Genomic DNA, 22,316 nt, shown 5'->3' on the forward strand with positions numbered 1-22,316 from the left:
TGAGAGTCAGGGGAGAGGGAGGCGAGAGATATGGAAGGCTAAGGTGTGAAAATTTCAGATCAAAGCCGACGATGATCAAGAAAATGTAGAATGTAGAATGCTTTATTGTTAGCTGAGAGGAAGGTGATAACGAAACGACCCGAAACACCGCTTGTCCATGTTCTCTGCCTGACCTGCAAAGTTACTCCAGCACTTTGTGTCCTTTTGTGTGTTAGCCAGCATCTACAGTTCTTTGTTTGTAGAGCGATTAAGTGCTTGTTTAAGTATAACCACAGTCTTAAACTTGCAGTAAGTGATGATAATGGTCAGTTGCAGTGCTGATCTCTGATTAGTGATCTTGAACTTCTGTTATTGAGAGAACTCTCGCCAGTTTATTAATTTAACATAAATCTTAGTTGATCAATACTCAGTCACAGAGCTTTTGATTTATTGTGCTTTGCAGATAGTATCTCATTTATCAGGTTTATTACACAAACCCAGGGTGGTTATTTGCAGTTGGTGACAAAACAATACTTTTCCCAAGATGTGTAGGCTGCTGATAAACTCAGATTGTGATTATATCAGGTATACACTTGTGAATAAGAAACAATAAGGTACATGTTATCAGTGAGTTTATTTTATTGCTTATTGCATCCAGAGTTATGATCAATTAAATCTTTTTCATGACATTGCATACTAAAATCCATCATATCAATAATATTAGCGCACTCCTGATATTTACAGAATTTTTATCGTGTAAAACTTTTTTATTTGTTTAAAATGCAAGTTTGTTGGACAAGCCTGGATTGTTTTCTCTAGAATGCTGGAGTTGCGAGGAGACCTGATAGAAGTTTATAAAATTACTAGACCAAGTGAACCCGTTGGGCCCAAACTTCTCCTGCATTGGTGCAGCACCCTCCCCTCCCCCCCTTCCCCCCCCCCTCCCCCCCTTCCCCCTCCCCCCTTCCCCCCTTCCCCCCATCCCCCTCTACTCCCCTCCCCCACTTCCCTCCCCCACCCCATCCCCCTTATCCTCCCTCCACCCCCACTCACCCTCCCCCTCCCCCTTCCCCTCCCCCCCATCCTCCCTCTCTCCCCCTCCCTCCCTCCCCCACTCCCTCCCTCCCTAGGAGATAGATTTAAACTTAAAAATGTGAATGACTTAAAAAATATAACACCGATTTCAATGAAACTTCTTCCATTAGCACCAAAAAGACGACGGTGAGTTAGGCGGGCCTAAAATTGTTGGGCTATCGAGTAGCGTTTTGGCTGTAGTTCAGGAACAAACAAACAAACAAACGAGAGTTTTGGTATATAGATGAGAGGCATAGATAGGGTAGACAGTCAGAATCTTTTTCCGAGGGTGGAAATGCCAAAGACTAGAGGGCATAGCTTTAAGATGGAGAGGTACAGTTTAAAGCTTGTGAGGGGCAGTTTTTTTACACAGAGGATGGTGGGTGTCTGGAACACCCAGCCAGGGATGGTGGTAGAGATAGAAGTGATAGTAGTGTTTGACTTACTTTTAGAAAAAGTTTACCAGGATGCTGCCTGGACTAGAGAGTATTCACCACATGGAGATTTTGGACGAACTTGGATTGTTTTCTCTGGAGTATCGAAGGCTTACGGGAGACCTGATAGAAATTGTTAAAATTATGAGAGGCACAGATCGGATAGACAGTCCAGCAGACCCCACTTTATCCAGGGGGAGAGAAACGGTGTTGGTTTTTCAGGTCAAGGACCCTTCATCAGAGCTGGAAAACCAGAAACCCTTTTTAACTATTTCCTTCCCACCATTCAGGGATCTAAACAGTCCTTCCACTCTTACCTTTGTTCCAAATTAGTTTACAGCAATGCTTTTTTTTAGTGATAGTACCTGCTGATACACTATTTAGTCAAATACTAAAGAGTGTGGCTTTAAAGTGAGAGGGGGAGTATAAAATAGATGTGCAGGGCATTTTTGCTTTACACACATAGGGAGTCGATGATGCTGGAAATGTACAACCAGCGGTGATGTGCAAGCAGATACAATAGTGGTGTTTAAGAGGCTGTTAGATAGGCACATGCGTGTGTAGAAATGGAGGGACATGAATCATGTGGAGGCAGATGAGATTGGTTTATCTTGACATCAAGTTCGGCACAGACATTGTGGGCTGAAGGGCCTGTTCCTGTGCTGTACTTTACTATGTTCTACGTTCTAAAACAGTAACAATAACAAATCTCATTGTTATGCTTGTCTTCATTGGAATTATGTTAATTAGAAGATGGAGTTAAACATTTTCTACTGTGATAGAGATTAATTTTTTGAGACATTTTAATGGGAAAAATTAATGTAGAAGAGAAACCACTAACTACATCATAAATATACTTTCTTAATCAATGGTCACAGGACATTAAAGGATTTAAAATTGTGATTGCTTGAAATGAGGAATAATGGCATTTTTTTTTCTCAGAGAATGGTGTGGAGTTTTAATCTCTCTTTCTTCAAAAAATTGTTGATGCGTTAGAGGCTGTGTAGAAGAGATTGAGCAAGATTATCCTTGGCCTTGGAGGAGATTATGAGTCAGAGACACCACAAGAATGAAATTGCAGTTCATTGTCTGCAAGGAGGAGCAGATACAGAAACCTCTTTTCAATTGTGTTCCATATTATATTTTCATTGCCTTTGGATGTCCCAGCAGTTAAAGGAATCAGCTTGGAAGAGATAAAAGTAGAGTATAGCTTGAGTACACAATACCTCCCAACAAAATCTATTCGAACAAGGATAATTCTAATCATTTTAAACCGTTTACCACTCTTTTGGAAAAAAAGAGTTAAGTACTTCTGTGAGGTAATTTACAAAAGAATTAGAAGATGGATGGGTATGCATTTCATACAGTGAGTTGTTGCAGCACAAAATGCACTGCTAAAATGGAAGAAATAAGGGGAATTTAATAATGGCTGTAAAGAAAATGATTCGAGAGCAAGTGAGGGAGATGAACTGGATAAATCCTTGAAGTGGAGGCACAGTGGTACCGTGGTAGAGTTGCTGCTTTACAACGCCAGAGACCCGGGTTCCATCCTGATTATGGGTGTGATCTGTTCAGTTTGTATGTTCTCCCTGTGACAGCGTGAGTTTTCTCCGGGAGCTCTGGTTTCCTACCACATTCCAAAGAACTACAGCTTTGTAGGTTAATTGGCCTCAGTAAAATTCTAAATTGACCCTAGTGTGTAGGATAATGCTAGTGAGTGAGGATCGCCGGTCGGTGCGGACTCAGCGGGCTGAAGGGCCTGTGTCTGCGCTGTATCTCTAAACTAAACTAAACTAAGCCAGTATAGTGCCGATGGACCAAATGGCCTCTTCCTGATACAACGTTGATAGAATGCTCAACTGATTAACGTATATTTTGAGGAGAAGTGATTCAAAGCTTGATGAAGGTCTTCCAAAAAATGAAAGGAATAAAAATAGAAAGTGCTGGTGGCACACAGCGGGTGATACAGCTTCCAGGGGAATGGAAGCTGTGTTAACTTTTCAGATCAAGGACCCTTCGTAGGAGCTGGTCAACCAGAAACCCCTTTAACTCTTTCCAGGGATCTAAACAGTCCTTCCAGTTGAAGCAGTAATTCTCCTACCTTTGTTCCAAATTAGTTTACAACAATGCTTTTTTTAGTGATAGTACCCGCTGATACAACGTACCAACAACTCTAAGAAGTTATTTCGGTTTCTCGATGTGCAACACATAGGTTTAATTAAAGGTGCATTGTAGCACCATTTTGTCCACAAAAAAACCCCATTGGTTTACAGCATCATAATATGGAGTTCTCTTCAAAAGCAGACTAGGTGATCACTTTGCCTATTACCCCCGCAAGGCCACCCTGAGCTTACAGCTGTCTGTCTCTTTAATTTTCCGTCTCTCTGACACTGGCTCACTGTTTTTGGCCTCCTGTAATTCTCCAACAATGCCCAACATAAGCTTATATACCTCATATTTTGTCTGGTCCATTGCAACCCTTATTGGACTCATTATTGGACCACAACCCCTTTTCTTTTTTTTCTGTCCCCACAGATGTGGCTCGATTTGCCAATTTGGATTTTTTTTTAAACACATTTCTTGGTCATAAAGTAATTGTTTGCTTGGCAACTTTAGCCTGTGCCCTATCACAGTCATTCCCTCTGCCCCTTCCCACTCTGCAACAGGTCTGTTTGCTGACCTGTCCAGTTCTGTTGAAGCTCCGTGTCCCGAAACACTGATCCTTCGCTTCTCCTTCTACTGATGCTGTTTGTTTAGCCTGATGGGTGCTTCCAGCTTTTTCTGTTTTGCTTTCAGATACATGGCATTTGCAATTTTTTGTTTCAATAAAAGAAACAAGCGTGCAAGAGGAAGGCATACCAAGTACCCAAGAAGCGGGCAGAGAAGTGTAATAACACAAAGTCAACATTCACAAACCTGTTATGGTGTATCTGTACACTGTGGACTGCTCGATTGTAATCATGTATTGTCTTTCCGCTGACTGGTTAGCACACAACAAAAGCTTTTCACTGTACCTCAGTACATGTGACAGTAAACTAAACTAAACTAAAATTTGAATGTACTCACAGGATAAGAGCCATGGGCTTGAATCCAAGCGAAAGTAATTTTCCCGGAGAAAGAAATGTCGGCTTAACATGTACTATGAGGGTTTTAAAGACACTTAACAGTTCTTTATGTTTTTAGATGACAGAGGAGAATGATCATTATCTGATTTGGGATGGAATTCCATGACAGGTCAATCATATGTGAGCACTGAATGGACCAGTTTGAAAGACTTTCTTCCATTCTACAAGATTATTTTTGGTCTGAAGAGGTTCATCGTCTGACATTTCTGTGGTGTGAAAGTTTACAACAACTGTACACCAACAATGATGGTTAATCAATCATTGTAAGTGTACGGTTGTTGTAATATGATATTCCTATTTTTTCAAATTTGCTGGAAATTAAAAGGATTTATTCAAAGCTACCACTTTATCCACCTAGTTATTCATCTTTGTCTAATTATTTTCTTCGGAGAAGGAGTAGTTGGTCAGAACTTTTATTAAATCAAACTGGAAAATGTCTATAGGTAATTTTTCCATCATTTGGCGAATAACTTTCACACCACAGAAATGTCAAACGATGGGCCTCTTCCATAGAGGGAGTCCAACTGCTTATCCTTGCTATTCAATCATATTACCATCACCAAGTCCCCCAGCACTAACATCTTGGAGAACATGAAAGGGTGACGTTTTGTGTCTATTTCAAATACGCCTTTAAACCTGTGATCTATTTCTGCTACTTGCACCATATTCCAGAGAAATATTTAATATTTAAAAATATACATATATACAGTGTGGAAACAGGCCCTTTGGCCCAACTTACCTACAACGGCCAACATGTCCCAGCTCCACTAATCCTAACTGCCCGCATTTGGTCCATATCCCTCCAAACCTGTCCTATCCATGTACCTGTCTAACTGTTTCTTAAATGTTGGGATAGTCCCAGCCTCAACTACCTCCTCTGGCAGCTTGTTCCATACACTCCCCACCCTTTGTGTGAAAACGTTACCCCCCCAGATTACTATTAAACCTTTTCCCCTTCACCTTAAACCTATGTCCTCTGGTCCTCCATTCACCTAGACTGGGCAAGGGACCCTGTGCATCTACCTGATCTATTCCTCTCATGATTTCATACACCTCAATAAGACCACCCTTCATCCTCCTGTGCTGCAAGGAATAGAGTCCCAGCCTACTCAACCTCTCCCCTAAGCTCAGACCCTCTAGCCCAGGCAACATCCTCGTAAATCATCTCTGTACCCTTTCCAGCTTGACAACATATTTTCTATAACATGGTGTCCAGAACTGAACACAATACTCTAAAAGCGGCCTCACCAACGTCTTATACTTGTATGCAATAGACAATAGGTGTAGGAGTAGGCCATTCGGCCCTTCGAACCAGCACCGCAATATCTTCAGGAAAAATGATTTCCCTTTTATAAATCCATGTTGACCCTGCCAAACTTCATCAGTATTTTTCCCGGTGCCCATGACTACATCCTTTATTAGATGTTCCAACATTTCTCCTTCTGCTATTATCAGGCTAGTTGGCTGTTTTATCCTGTTAAATAGGACGAATGATCGAGAGGTACAGATAACCGAGTGTGATTATAGTGCTGTGGTGACAACAGAGAGCTGTCTAAAAACGTGGGGATGGATTCCAAAATACTTGCATGCAATATCTTCAGGACAAATGGTGAATGGATGTATGGAAAATAAAGCCTGACGATATTGATGAAGAATTGTATTGCAGTGCTGGGGAGAGAGAATATCCTGCAACAGTAAAGTACAGAATCTATCTGTTTTAATTAAGAAATAACAGTGGTGCAATTGCACAACTGGGATTACTTTAAAGGCTGGCAATTAGTGGGAAAAACGCCAAAGGGAAAATTTGCAGGGAAATTGCAGCCATTTAAAAAAAGCCAATGATTTGTGAGAATGAGCAAGGCCATCTTTCAAAATATAGACTGGGACAGTGAAAACCTAAAGGGCAAAGTTGAAAGGCTTTGCGAAGGGTGTTCTGGAAACCCTTATTGATCAATACGTTTCTGGTCCAATGAGTCAGGCAGCATTTCTGGACTTAGGTCTTTGGGAATTATTAAAAAGATGGGGAATGAAGTAGGGCAGATTTTATTTTGACAGATTTGCAGACTTACATTAGGAAGCCAGGCTGATTACAAACAGTCCAGAGAAGAAGTACTTAAGAAAGGTAATAGAAGACCAAGAGAAAAGACAGGCAGAAGATGTACAAGGGAATCCAACAATATTCCCCAGAAGATAGTCACAAAATACTGGAATAACTCAGCGGGTCAGGCAGCATCTCTAGAGAAAATCGATGGGTGGCAATTAGGGGTAGGGAAATGGAGGGAAGAAAAGGCCAGAACAAAGCAGGGCTGGCAACAGATGACATTAGGAAGCCAGGCTGATTACAAATAGTCCAGAGAAGAAGTACTTAAGAAAGGTAATTGAAGACCAAGAGAAAAGACAGGCAGAAGATGTACAAGGGAATCCAACAATATTCAACAATATTCCCAAGAAGATAGTCACAAAATACTGGAATAACTCAGCGGGTCAGGCAGCGTCTCTAGAGAAAATCGATGGGTGGCAATCGATGGGTGGCAAGTAGGGGTCGGGAAATGGAGGTAAGAAAAGGCCAGAACAAAGCAGGGCTGGCAACAGATGACCGAGGAAGGGCGGAGTCCATAATGGCCCATTGTTGGCTGAGGAAGAGGTGATAAAGAAGGGGTACAAGGCTGCGAACAGTGGAACTAGTAGGATGACTAGGGTGGGGGAGGGGGGAAGGGAGGGAGAGAGAGAAAGCAAGGGTTACTTAAAATGAGAGAAGTGAACGTTCATACCGCTGAGTTATAAGCTGCACAAGCAAAGTATGAGGTGCTCTCCTCCAATTTGCATGTGGGCTCACTCTGACAGTGGAGAGGGCCAGGACAGAAAGTTCAGTATGGGAATGGGAAGGAGAGGTAAAATGTTTATGATCACATGATCACATTGAATGGCGGTGCCGGCTCGAAGGGCTGAATGGCCTACTCCTGCACCTGTTGTCTATTGTCTATTGTTTGGAAAACGGGAGATCGCATCGGCCAAGGCGTACTGAGTGTAAGTGTTCAGCGAAAAGATCGCCCAGTCTGCGCTGGGTGTCGCTGATATATCGCCAGACATGCGTAGAGGAAGAGTGTTGTAAGAGGAGTTGATCAGAGATCTGAAAGGAGTTCTACACATGGAGAAGGAGGGCGTGGCACAGGGACAAAGTAATTGCTTTACATCAGTAGAGACACAGGAAACTATAGACGTTGGAATCATGAGCAAAATGCATAGTGCTGGAGAAACTCAGTGGGTCAGGCAGCATCTGTGGAGGAAATGGATAGATGATGTTTTGGCTCGGGACCCTGCTTCAGACTCTCAAACACTGTGTGTTCACACAGAGAGTGGTGAATCTGTGGAATTCTCTACCACAGAAGGTAGTTGAGGCCAGTTCATTGGCTATATTTAAGAGGGAGTTAGATGTGGCTAAAGGGATCAGGGGGTATGGAGAGAAGGCAGGTACGGGATACTGAGTTGGATGATCATATTGAATGGCGGTGCAGGCTCGAAGGGCCGAATGGTCTACTCCTGCACCTATTTTCTATGTTTCTAGGTTTCTATGCTGCCTGACCTGCTGGGTTCCTACAGCACTTTGTGTTTTGTTTTGCATCAGTTTTCACCAGAAGATGCCACTTAAGATCAACAAGGGAAGGTACAGTTGAGATTATGCATTCCTAAAAAGTAAAAAAGAGAAGTTAGAGGAAAGGCTAACTGTATTTAATTGGATAAATCACCTGGTTTAAAAGTAAATGTTAAAAATACCCTGGAAATTGAAAAAGAGAGGATGCTGGGATTATCAGCGGGTCAGACAGCATATGTGGAGTGCGTGACCTCTCATCCATTTTAATGAAAGGTCATCCAAATGACACATTAACTCTGATTTTCCTTCTCCTGGTGTTATCTAATCTACTAAATGTCTTCCTCCACAATGTTGCAAACAGTGATATATAGATTTTACCTTATTGTTGGGTTCATGATGATGCATTAAATTCTGTATCTAGACTATAGTGCTTTACTATTTTTAAATGTACAATCTTATTTTGAGTTGGTTTTGAAAAAATAACAGAGCTTATTTGATTACTTTAAGTAATCATTTCGGCCTCTTTGGACCGTACAAACGACAGCAGCAAATTAACTTTCATATAAAGGGTTGTTAATCTCCCATTATATTTGGAAGATAGCTTTGAGATGTTGCTTTGCAAGTCTGCTTGTTTTTTTTAATATCAAGGAGTATTTGGAAGAAATTTCACAGAGACAGCTTTTGGCAAGTGAGATGATTCAGACTGTGAATTCGTTTCTTGCGCCTAACTTGTGTTTCTCAAGCTGTGTTACCTGGAATTGTAGCAAACTCTTAAATACAAGAAAATCTGAGCTGGTGTTCCTGACTCCATCATCAGCGCTGGTGACAACACTCAGGTCTAATTTTAGTTTAGTTTAGTTTTGAGATACAGCATGAGATCCAGCATGCTCGCCGAGTCCGCACGATCAACGGTAACACTAGATCCATCCGACACACCAGAACATTTTACAGAAGCCAATTAACCTGCAAACCTGCATGTCTTTGGAATGTAGGAAGAAACTGGAGCACCGGGAGAAAACCCACGTGGTTACAGGGAGAACGTACGAACACCGTACAGACAGCACCTGTAGTCTGAATTGAACCAGGGTCTCTGACGCTCTGTTGCTGTGCCACTGTGAAATATTTTATAAAAGGGAGAGTTGGCAACCTTAAAAGATCTAGATTCAGTATCATGTCTGACTTTCGGTGAGGGAATATCTGAAAAGCAGAGATAAAAAGTGTGAATCGAGTGCTGTTGTTATATTTGGAAGTACCTGTGGGGAAACATGTTTTTCAGGATTTCAGTGCAGTTTCAAAGCAGCCCTGTTTCTCTTCCCTCATCTAAGATAATATCCAGGGCAATATGACAAATTGCTCTGGTCTATTGTAAGCCTCAATGGCTCTCATAGCCTGGTGTATTATATTGGGATATTTCCATGGTGCACTTCACAAGATGATTAATAAGAAACATTGGATTCTTTCCATCAAACTCAGAAATACTTGTACATTTCACATTGTCAGGTCATGCCAAAATGCTTCCCAAAAGTACTTCAAGATAAGTCAAGGATGTAAAGCAGGAAGCAGGGCAGTTAGCTGGAAGTGGTCGGGTGAAATAGGTGGTGGAGACAAATGCGAAAGAAGAAGAAAGATCAGTTTTGGAAGGGATGTGAGGCTCAGAGAAGTCCCACAAAAGCCAAAAGTGGATTTAATCAAAATATTGTGAAATGCAGTAAACACCTGAAAATACTCAGCAACGCTTGGCATTGTCTGTGGAAAATGCAACAGAGTTAACATTTGAGGGAGATAACCCGTCTTCAGTGCTGAAAAGTTAGAAAACTCATTAGTTTAGACTCCAACTACACTTCACTGCCTCGGGAAAGCAGCCTACATTGATCAAGCACCATTTTCAACGGTGGGGGAAGTAGCTGTTTTTAAGTTTGAATGTCCGGGCTTTCAAGCGCCCAGAAGGTAGAGGAGGGAAAAGTGAATGGCAGGGAGACAGGAAACCTTGATGATATTTCCAGACTTCCTGATTCAACACCCTCCTGAGATGCTGCCTGTCCCGCTGAATCACTCAGCATTTTGTGTCTACCCTGAGAAGATTGAGTGGATGAAAGGGAGTGATGGGCCTGTGATGGACTGGGCTGTGTTCACAGTCCCTGTCGGTTCAGGCGGATGCATTCTATCAGAATACTTTCAATCGTGCACCTGCTGAAGTTGGAGGGAATTCTCATGGACATGCTGAATCTTCTCAGATGCTGAAGAAAATAAATACGCCAATGTCCTTTCTTAATCACCTCATCAGTGTGAAGGGAGCAGGTTACGTTGTTGGTGATATGGATGGCTAGGAAATTGATGCCAATAAACAACTAAAGTGGTTGTGAAGCCATTGGCAAATAAAGCTGGGTCCCTGAGGCTTGAAGATGCAACACGACGGGGTCACTCCAAAGAGTTCAGCTGAGATGAAGAAAGAATCACAGTGCAGCATTCAAATGGGCCCCTTGGCTCACCACGTTCACGCTGGCTGTTTTGTCTATTTACACTGATCCCATTTGTCCACATTAGGACTGCATCCTTCGATGCTTTACTTGTTCAAGTGCCAATTGTGGAATTGAAGCGATTTGGGGAGGTATCAAAGCTTGTGGAGAACAATTCAACAATTCACACTGCAGACGTCTGAAGGGGGATGAAAGATCAAAGGTGGGCCAATTGATAGCTTGAAAATGCGATCGTAAATGACCTGAGAGTCCTTTCTAACAAGAGGTGCAGAAGGAAGTAAAGTTCGAGAAGGAATGTGTGAGAGAGTCCTGAGAAAAACAGTTTGGTAATCATTATGACATTATTAATGCTGGTAGCGCAGCGGTAGAGTTGCTGCTTTACAGCGAATGCAGCGCCAGAGACTCAGGCTCGATCCTGACTACGGGTGCAGCACTGTAAGGAGTTTGTACGTTCTCCCCGTGACCTGCGTGGGTTTTCTCCGAGATCTTCGGTTTCCTCCCACACTCCAAAGACGTACAGGTATGTAGGTTAATTGGCTGGGTAAATGTAAAAAAATAAATAAAATTGTCCCTAGTGGGTGTAGGATAGTGTTAATGTACGGGGATCGCTGGGCGGCACAGACTTGGAGGGCCGAAAAGGCCTGTTTCCGGCTGTATATATATAATATGATATGATAATACTGTGGAGGCGATGGGATCTGGGAAATTCAACTTGTAAAGAAAAGAAAGAGAGTTGACATCGAGGGTGAGGTTTAGGTAAGGCATAGAGCAGTGAAATATGGAGAACAAAGGTAAAAGTCTCCTTAAATGTAGCAGAAATGAGGATGAGAAGTTCAAAACAGGACTTGACGGAGTTGACTGCCAAAAAATTTCTTTTTTTTGTATGGGTAAAATGCTAAAGATTCCCAAAGCCACGGTCAGATTGCTCCATAATGGATACGCAGTTTCAGTCCAATGGCCACCTGTGGTGTCCGACTCATCATGGCTGCGTTGGAACAATCTCGATCAAATGACGACGTCATCAACTAATAGTTCCGTTTTACCAGCACTTTGCTGCACTTAGCGATGCGATCCAGTGCCCTTTAATCAACCTTATTTTATAAGTGTTTGATGAGGAGCTAAAGGATTCAAAGCTATTATCCCCACAGGCATTCGCAGAATCACGTCGAGGACAAGCAGTTTGGAAGAGGCAACTTTATAAAATTGATCTATTTTTTTTCGCTGAGGGGTTCCTGTATCGTCACAGCTATCACAGCAGAGATGCTTTTTACACATTGACTTGACGCGTCATCTCCCACTCTCTTAGCATCATTTTAAAATTGCTCTGATAGGTGTGAGACTTGGATTCACACAAAGTATTTTTCAGCCAGTGGGGGTATTGCTTCAGCTCCAAGCTGGCATTTAGTTGGCCCATGCACACTCTTAAAATGGGTTAGTGTCAGGTACCGTATCGACAAGGGTGAAAGTTCGTGGAAGAGGGTGCAGGGGAAACACACCAGGAGTGCAGTGGAAAATAGCCCAAGTGGTGGAATTGAAGCTCCCAAGAGACTAGCCGGTATCCGGAAGAAAGTCAATGGATCTGGAGGCCAAGTCAATGGATGAGATAGATAGGTTCTTCATTAGTACGGGTGTCAGGGGTTATGGGGAGAAGGTGGAAGAATGGGGTTAGGAGGGAGAGTTAGATCCGCCATGATTGAATAGCAGAGCAGACTTGATAACCGAGTGGCCTAATTCTGCTCCAATTACTTAAAAAGTAGCTTGCCTGACTGACATCCCTTTCACAACTCACTCCCTCTACTGGTGGGACACTGTGACTGCAGTAAGTACCATCCACAAAGCACCCTGCAGTAATCCATCGTCTTCTTCTGAGGTATTGTAAACTTTGCCTCCTGGCAGACAAAGTCAGCAGTCCCATGGGAATACCATCGCCAGAATGTTTCCATCCAACTCACATATGTCTTGATTTATTCACAAAATGCTGGAGTAACTCAGCAGTTCAGGCAGCATCTCGGGAGAGAAGGAATGGATGACGTTTTGGGTCGAGACCCTTCTTCAGACTGATGTCGGGGGTGGGACAAAGGAAGGATATAGGTGGAGACAGGAAGATAGAGGGAGATCTGGGAAGGAGGAGGGGAAGGGAGGGACAGAGGAGCTAATATATTGCCATTGTTTTATTGTCACTGGTTATAAATCAGCATTGTTCACTACCAGAGCTACAGAGGTCCTCTATGCCTTCTCACCTACCTAGTTCTAGGTATTCACTCCCACCTGTACATCTTACACAGAGAGGCAAACATTTCTCACTTGATTCGGTTGAAATGAATGTGTGAAGGGTGAGACAGACTCCTTAGTGATGCTCACAGCTCTGTTTAGCTACATGGAGGTGACAGGTTAAAAGAGAAAAGATTGGCAAAACCTTGCAAAGAACACGATACAGGATGATAATGCTTACTTTCAATCGTGGTATTTTCCAACAACTTTCTTGAGGCATTTATTTTTCTGGGAGACAGATTTCAATATATTCACAGTCACAGAAAAGATTGCAGTGTTGTTTATTGTAAGGTGTTAGGATTTTGGTCTCTTCGATGCCCGACAGCTTAAAATATACACTGCTTACAACTGTTCCATCGATGACAGCAAAAAAGATCACTTTTGTTGTGCACCTTGCACAAGCAGATGTATTTTGACACTTCCCCCATATCTCATCAACATTCTATTCCTGGACAGTCAAAGAGATTCAGCGGTGTTTAAAATCCAGCCCAGAAATTCCACCGCACTCCAATTATTATGTTCCATAAACTCACACTCATGACTTCACTCAGTGCAACTCACACTTGGAAGAAAAATTCAAAAATCTCCGGATGGTGCAAATCTGCAATTTAAAAATAAAATAGAAATTGCTAGAAACGGCAGGTCAGACAGCGTCTGTGGAAAGAGTCTAATGGCTCAGGTTGCAACCCTTAGAACTGGAAAAGTGAGAAAAACTAGTTTTGATCTGCACTAGCTCTGCTTCTCTCTCTACTGATGCCACCTACTTTACTGAGTTTCTCGAGTATTTTCTCTTTTTACTTTACATCTGAAATGTTGCTGCGTACCTCATGAATTCAGCATACAGTACTTGCTCATCGACAGGGTGCGCTGTTTGGAGCCCCCAGTGCCAGCTGGATCTAACTGGTGCAGGTTCGCACCATTCCTGTCCTTTTTAATGCCAGGGTGCATTGTCTACAATCCTTACTGCATATCATTGAATATCCTTGGAAAGCTTAACGCATGTATTGGCAGCTGAGGTACAAGAGCAGATTTGTGGACTCTGTCCTTGATATGTTGGTGGAAGGAAAAGGCTTCTGATGACCAAGGGACAAAGAACTCTCCACAAAATTTAGTTGAGAGATACAGTGCGGAAACAGGCCCTTCAGGCCACTGGGTCCCCATACATTAAAACACTATCCTACACACACTAGGGACAATTTACAATTTACAATTTAACGCTTGTACGTCTTTGGAATGTGGGAGGAAACCAGTTCCCGGAGGAAACCCACCCGTTCACAGGGAGAACGTACAAACTTCGTCCAGTCAGCAGCCGTAATCAGGATCGAACCTGGATCCCTGGCGCTGTGAGGCAGCGGCACTACGAGCTCGCGCCACTGTGCTGCCCTTTGTGCATACAACCAACTTTATCCTGTTTGTCTCTTTGAGGTTCAGGAATTAGATGATTTAGTGAACCATGCCACTGGCCTTCGGGAACTGTCATTCTGCTTTATGTTCAACCATTATCACAACAGAACCATTTTCATAGGCTTAATTCCAAGCTTGGTGGAACCATGGGTGTTCATTGTGCATTGGCTTGTAAATCTTATTGTTACCTGATCAAAGGGGTTCGGGTAAGAAAATGGGTACTTTGCCAAATGCGTGTCAGTTCGTCCTTCATTTCCTTCAGCTGATGGGTTGTACTTTAGAAGTTCTTTACAGAGGCTCTTGATTCCACACACCATGCGTGTAGGCCAGGACACTGATATTATTATGCATGTGCTTGGCGCATTTAATGCTGACTAAAATAAGTGCGTATATGCTTGAGACTTTGCTGCAAAGATGAGCCCATCATGCAAAGACGAGGAGCCTAGTGATGGTATTTGCACCATAGCAGGTTTGCTATTGAACTTAGTGCAGTGGGAAGTCACAATTAATACATTTAGTTTTGATTGCATTACTATTCCACCACCCTCCCCCCCCCCCCCCCCCCCCCACCATTGGGAGATAAAACACCTTAGATGCTGAATCCATTCCCTTTTTCAAGTATGATTTAATATCAGATGAATCCCTGCTGAGAACTATTTCTAGTCTGCGGAGTTGGTAGCGTCAGGGGTTGATTGTGTGAATGAATTAATTATGTACCTTGTTACTTGCTCGAGTTAAAGAGACACGGAGAACAGTAGATGTGATTTTATTCTTTAAAGAAAATCAACCTACTCCTGGACTATTAGTTGAAGCACTCTATAAAGGTTTAGATTTATAATGTCACAACTTCAAAATAAAACCCCAAAAATAAGAATGAGACAGAAAACCCAAATCATTTTAATTCTGTGCGTTGATTCAATTTTGTTGTATTTGTCATTTTTTATTACATTGACACGAGTGCTTGAGTCAATTTTTACTTCAAGAAATATATCAATTGACTCCAAATGTCAAGATGCCATTGGTCCCCAAACAGAGCAGTATGATTTTTGGACGCACAAATTACTTTCCACTTTTCAGTGCGGGGAGATCCTGCAGTGTGTTTGACAGTATGTAATAAACTATGGTTGTAAACCAGGTTATGATGCATCAACTCATAACTGTGAATCATCAGGCATCTTCCTTGCTGTTAATTTGTTGGAAAATACGAAGAAAACATTTTCAGCACATTCAAAAGAATACATCCAAGTCAACTTGTTTTCAAGGGGCTTTCTTCTTCCCAATGGAATGCATTTATTTAGTTTTGATGACTGCAAGGACATTTGCTATTCATTGAACGAGATTAGAGGAAATCTCCACCTAATCCACGCAAATATCTGAAGATGCTGCAGATACTGGAAATATTCATGCTGGAAATGTGTGGAAAGAAACAGAATGAACAATTCTCCGGTTTCCTCCCACATCCCAAAGACGCGTGGATTTGTTGGTTAATTGGCATCCGAAAAAGTTGCCCTCAAATATAGGGAGTGAATGAGAAAGCGGGATAAGATTGAACTAGTGTGAATGGGTGATCGATGGTCGGTGTGCGTTCAGTGGGTCGAAGGGCCTGTATCCATGTTGTATCTCTGAAACTAAACTTAATTCCTGTCAATGTCCTTCCGTCAGGTCATCCCTCCATAGAATCTGCCTGAACTACTGAGTAAGTCCAACAGTTCCTGTTTTCATGCTGGAAAGTATTCCTAAGTCCAGCCACAGTAATGTTTGAGGTAATTTATATTCAACTTTCCACTGACTCATGTGAAATAGGTTTGAAGTAAATGTACTCTGCTGTTATCAACCTAAATACAGGGTTCACTGCTATTGACTTAACATAATAGCAGCGAGCAGCAGCAGTAATTAATAGCTGTGATTCAGCAGGTTTATTGACAACTTTGACTTTGACAAATGGGTTATTTCCAGTTTCACCACATTGTAGGAAGAGATCTTGCATTCAGATCGAGATCTACAGTCACCATGTCCTCAGTACATACTCCTGGCCTTATCTTCCAGTGACAAAGAACCTGTTTGCAGACAGACCTGCACAGAATTTGCTCTGTACCACATGTTACAGAGTTAGCATTGGAGGCCTCATAGTGATAACAGCAGGTTCCAGCGTAATATTTTAATATTCCAGGGGAATATTTTAAACAAAACACACCAACTGGAGTTGAGTTTACATGGGTGCTGCTAGATTAGTTTAGTTTTAGTTTAGTTTAGAGATTCAGCACGGAAATAGGCCCTTCGGCCCACCGAGTCCGCGCCGATCAGCGATCCCCGCACACTAACACTATCCTACACATACTGTCCTTGCCAATCAGTGATCGCCACACACTAACACTCTCCCACACATACTAGGGACAATTTACAATTATACCAAGCCAATTAACCGACAAAGCTATGCGTCTTTGGAGTGTGGGAGGAAACCGCAGTTCCCAGAGAAAACCCATGCAGGTCACGGGGAGAACGTGCAAACTCCGTACAGGCAGCACCCGTAGTCAGGATCGAACCCGGGTTTCTGGCGCTGTAAGGCAGCAACTCTCCCGCTGCGCCACCGAGCCTATTAGTTCTCAGGTTTTCATGAAATCTTATGATTCATGAATTATGCTACGTGTTGGGTTAATTCATGGTTATATGCCCTTCAGTATTCCCTTCAATGCTTAATGTACCACACAGCAGCTAAAGGTATTATATTTTAATTCTTCTGTGCTGTTGACAAACAGATCAGCGCATCACATGATACAATAATTCATTTGTGCTGTAAATCTGACAGTAGGTGGAGGTTCATCTTGATTTTGCAACAAACATCATTTTGAATGAATTTTTGAGCTATTGTAGGAAACTTGTTACTGAATGAGCTTAAAGGGTGTTTAATGCTGAGCTGTGGTGCATCCAATCTGGAGCATCTGATTCTTGTGATAATTGTACATGCTGTGGATACAATGTGCTACTGCTAATACTAATCAATTCCTTGTTAAAGTACACAAAGGGTGATTCCAAGATGATTGTTAGCTTAATTCTGGTGAAATTTCACAGAACATATGACCTGCTAATACATTGAAGGAAATTCATTGAATATTTAGTGTCTGTTCAATGATCTACCATTTCACCAGTCAGTTACTCCTTTGTAAAGCAACCTAACACGACTAATGAAGTAAAAATATGGAGAACTATTGCAATATTGTAAAAGAATGTAAAACATACCTGACTGAATAGTGAGAAAGATTGTAAGAATAAGCATGTAAAGTAGAATTCTTTAATCAAAAATTGGAGGATGAGTCTAAAGAGTATGATGGGAGATAGTTACGCATGGAAACATAATATGTCTGGTTTGAAAGCTCATCACTCAATGTATCCACTGTACTGTCGCTGGTCGGCACAGACTCGGTGGGCTGATGGGCCTGTTTCTGTGCTATATCTCTAAACTAAACTAAACACATATCCTGACCTCCAGTATGCCCATACTAAATATCGTTGGCAGTCAGTGACATTGAAAAACTATTCCAATATATGAACAAATTGGTCAAATCATTATGAAACAAAATAAAAAAATATAAAATTAAAACACTGACAAAAAATATGTGCATTATAGTATAGTAAAGCAAAGACCTCTTTCACATGAATGGTTCTGCTCAAAGATACGAGAGGAACAAGATAGACCACTCGGCCCTAAAAGCCATAGTACGACAAGGCGCCATTTTAGTAGGCAGAAACTTGCAGAAACATTTTAAAAGAAAAATAACAAAAGTCTGTGAATTGATAGATGAGATATATTCTGCATTTTAATGGTATAATCACACATACTGTTCCCCCAAAACACTGATTACACTGCAAGAGGCATAATGAATGGTGGGTTTTGCCTACTAAAATGGCTCCTTTGTGTACTACACTTCAGTATAGGCGATTTCAACGGAGTGGTCCATCTTGTCCCTCTAGTATCTTTGGTTCTGCTGCTTTTACGCTGACCCATCCAGATATGCAGTGAAGGGACAGGTGCGAAGTGCATCCTGACCCTCACTTCAGGGGCTTGCTGCTCCACCTCTTGGATGTCCATGTTTGGTTTCAAAGCAAAGAATTCCAAGATGTGCAGAGTTTGACAATTCTTTTCAGAACCACTGGTTATCAGCCAAGATGATTCAAACCAATATTCCTGTTGCTTTGACTGCTCCCAACCAGTTACGTTTCTATTGGTCAATGTGAATGGAAGGATGTTTACATTATACGTCGCTTACAGGAAAAACAAGAATAGCTTGAAATTGATACCATGGATGTATCAACACAGGGGCATCGCAGTGTTCAGCAGGTTAAAACAGTTATAAAAAAACCTGATGATGGGTATTATGGATCAGGATATCGAGTGTTGCGAAGGGCAGGTAAAACAATCAATACAGCTGAACCACTAAGAATACCAATCACACCCTGAATCTTTTCCTATCTCACTGACTACGATTTGTCAAATAGTGACATTGAAGTGTTGATGCGGCCATAAACAAGATATATATATATTGTTTGGAAGGAAGATGCAAGATTTGATAGAAGAGCAAGGTAATCTCTGACTGCAAGCCACTATCTTATCGTCTTAACTCCTGCCATGAATAGAATAGAAATCATGGCTCAACTCAGTCAAAATTGCAGATAATCTCACCTGCTGATGTGTGGCTGAGATATAAAATATTGCTACATTGTTCAATATCACTGGCAGTCTGTGTGCATTACGCATGAATACATCTGAGCAGAGGGGTAACAATTAGTTTCTGTTGCATGCAACACCAGAGAGGAAAAGTGTAGCAAGGAACTGCAGATGCTGGTTTAAACTGAAGATATACACAAAATGCTGGAGTAATTAGTCATTGGCATTACATCGGCGAGACCAAACGTCGACCGGGCGATCGTTTCGCTGAACACCTTTGCTCAGTCTGCCAGGACTTACCTGATCTCCCAGTTGCTAAACACTTTAATTCCCCTTCTCATTCTCACACTGACCTTTCTGTCCTCGGACTCCTTCATTGCCAGAGTGAGGCCCAACATAAATTGGAGGAACAGCACCTCATATTTCGCTTGGGCAGCTTACAGCCCAGGGGTATGAATATTGATTTATCTAGAAGTGTCGCCCATTCCTTCTCTCCTGAGATGCTGCCTGACCTGCTGAGTTACTCCAGCATTTTGTGAATAAATACCTTTGATTTGTACCAGCATCTGCAGTTATTTTCTTATAATATATCTAACTTCAAGTAACCCCCGCATTCCCTCTCCCTCCACCTCTCCCCCGCCCAAGTCACACCAGCTTTTCATTCTTACCTAGAAAACAGCTGACAATGGCCTGTTTCCTTTATCATTGTTACTTTTTTTCCTGGATTCTTCATGGTCAGACAAAACTCATGGCCCATAATGAATAGCAATGTGTTCAATGTCACTTGGCTCTGCTATTGTGCCAAGAAAATTCAAACTGTACAGAGAGATATCAAAAGCTGGAATCAAAGAGCAAGATCTACTGAAATATGATGATAAATTGATTTAAATACCGGATAAGAATGGAAGGAAGATACAGAGGTGGGACTTTAATCAGGACCATCTACAACCAGTATTGTCACTGGCTTTTCTGCTGCGAAGTTCTGTTGCAGTGAACATTTTCACAACACTTTCCAGTTGTAGCAGAGTTGCTGACAAATTCTACTATATCCCTTAGGGTGTACTAGTGGCACAGATGCCAGGCACAAGAAGTCGCTGGCAGATTGGATCGTGAGCATTTTCACATGAAACCTGCTCCCTGCTTCTTCTCTAGCGTGTTGGAAGGAACTGGTTTAAAACGAAGATAGACACAAAAAGCTGGAGTAACTCAGTGGGTCAGGCAGCATCTCTGGAGAAAAAGGGTGGGTGACGTTTTGGGTTGGGACCCTTCTTCAGACTAAAAGTAGGAGGTGAGGGGGGGGGGGGGGAGGTGAAGAGCTGGAGGCGAGAAAAGACCAGGAGCAATCAGGGCCAGCCACAAATGATCTCAGGCAGGGCGTACCCTGCCAGGTCCATTGCTGGCCAGGGAAGGTGTGATCTCAAGAAAAACAATGTGGAGGACTGTGGAACTGGTAAAATGACTAGGGAGGAGAAAAGGGACATGGAAGAAGGGGGGGAGGGGAGGGGAATATGAGATGAAGTTACTTAAAATGAGAGAATTCTTGTTCATACCACTGGATTGTAAGTCACCCAAGTGAAATATGCAACATATTTCACTTGGGTGGTTTACAATCCAGCGGTATGAACATGAATTCTCTCATTTTAAGTAACCATTCTCATACTCCCATTCCCTTCCCCCTCTCTCCTTGTCCCCTTCCTCCTCCCTCGGCATTTTGTTTACCTTGCAGGTCTCCTACTTTGACGACACATTGTCGCAGGAGAGCCGAGTCAGTTCACTATGACAGTGGTAATAGATCGGTGGGTAATAGAGTGGGATGTAATCCTGTTGCAGGTTGGCTGTGGCTCATCCTGACTATGGAATCAGGAGGTCCAAGATCTGCTGTAAAGACCGCAGCACAGAATTCCAGGCATTGAAGGGGAGCTGTGCAAGGCAATGGATGAAATAGACACTTGTGAAATGTTCCTTGATACTACTTTGAGGAGGAACAGTGAGAGGAGCACTGCATTTATCACTTATTCAGTCAGAACACCCCATATTATCTGGTTCGTGCCACAGATCGTGGGATCTTGAGTGTGAAATAGCGACTGTGTATCCTTCCTTGCAACAGTGACGACAATATCATCTATCTTTCTGGCTGTAGAATGTTTTCAACATCCCGGAAGATTTCATATCATCTCCCTATTGATGTGCAGCAGAATTGGATTCACACACAGGCATATATGTGATGAAAATGAACTGCAGGTGCTGGTTTAGATTTAGATTTTAGATTTTTAGATTTAGAGATACAGCGCGGAAACAGGCCCTTCGGCCCACCGAGTCCGCGCCGCCCAGCGATCCCCGCACATTAACACTATCCTACACACACTAGGGACAATTTTTTTTTCCTTTACATTTACCCAGTCAATTAACCTACATACCTGTACGTCTTTGGAGTGTGGGAGGAAACCGAAGATCTCGGAGAAAACCCACGCAGGTCACGGGGAGAACGTACAAACTCCGTACAGACGGCGCCCGTAGTCAGGATCGAACCTGAGTCTCCAGCACTGCATTCGCTGTAAGGGAGCAACTCTACCACTGCGCCACCGTGCCACCCTTTATACCAAAGACAGACACAAAATGCTGGAGTACTCAACGGGTCAGGCAGCATCTCTGGAGAAAAATGGATGGTTGACATTTTTGGTTGGGACTCTTGGGTCCCAGCTTGAAACGTCACCTATCCATTTTCCACAGAGGTGCTGCCTGACCTGCTGAGTTACTCCACCATTTTGTGCCTATCTTTCACAAGCAGGCATCTTCCACTGCCTCGGAATGAAGTGCAAGCAAGTCAACCTTGATCCTGAGGGACCGCCACACAAGACAATTGGAATCCAAACCCCATTTCACCGTTCATTTGCACTTAGATTACACTCACTGTCTTCATGCACCCTGACCCATAAGGAATATGGGAGCAAGGAGGGAGCAGACGTTTCATGTTACATTTACCACCACCTCCTCGGAACTGACCAGCACTGAAGGCATGGCAGGACAGCTGCTGGAAACCTCAACGACAGCCCCTCATGTGAAAGGCAAACTTCACACGAATGGAGATGTTGCCTTGCCAGTGTTTATCCCAGACCAAATCGTCCTCTGTGTTCGAAACTCCAGCCTAATTGTTGCCATGGCAATATTGATACTGCATATTGCAGAAGCTTCCCCATCTTGTCTGCCTGGTTGTCACAGATTCAGCCTTATCGCTATTTCACAAGTTCCCAAGACACAAGGAATAGAGTTAGGCCATTCGGCCCATCGAATCCACTC

The sequence above is a fragment of the Rhinoraja longicauda genome, chromosome 32 (assembly GCF_053455715.1).
Source record: "Rhinoraja longicauda isolate Sanriku21f chromosome 32, sRhiLon1.1, whole genome shotgun sequence".
Lineage (NCBI taxonomy): Eukaryota > Metazoa > Chordata > Chondrichthyes > Rajiformes > Arhynchobatidae > Rhinoraja > Rhinoraja longicauda.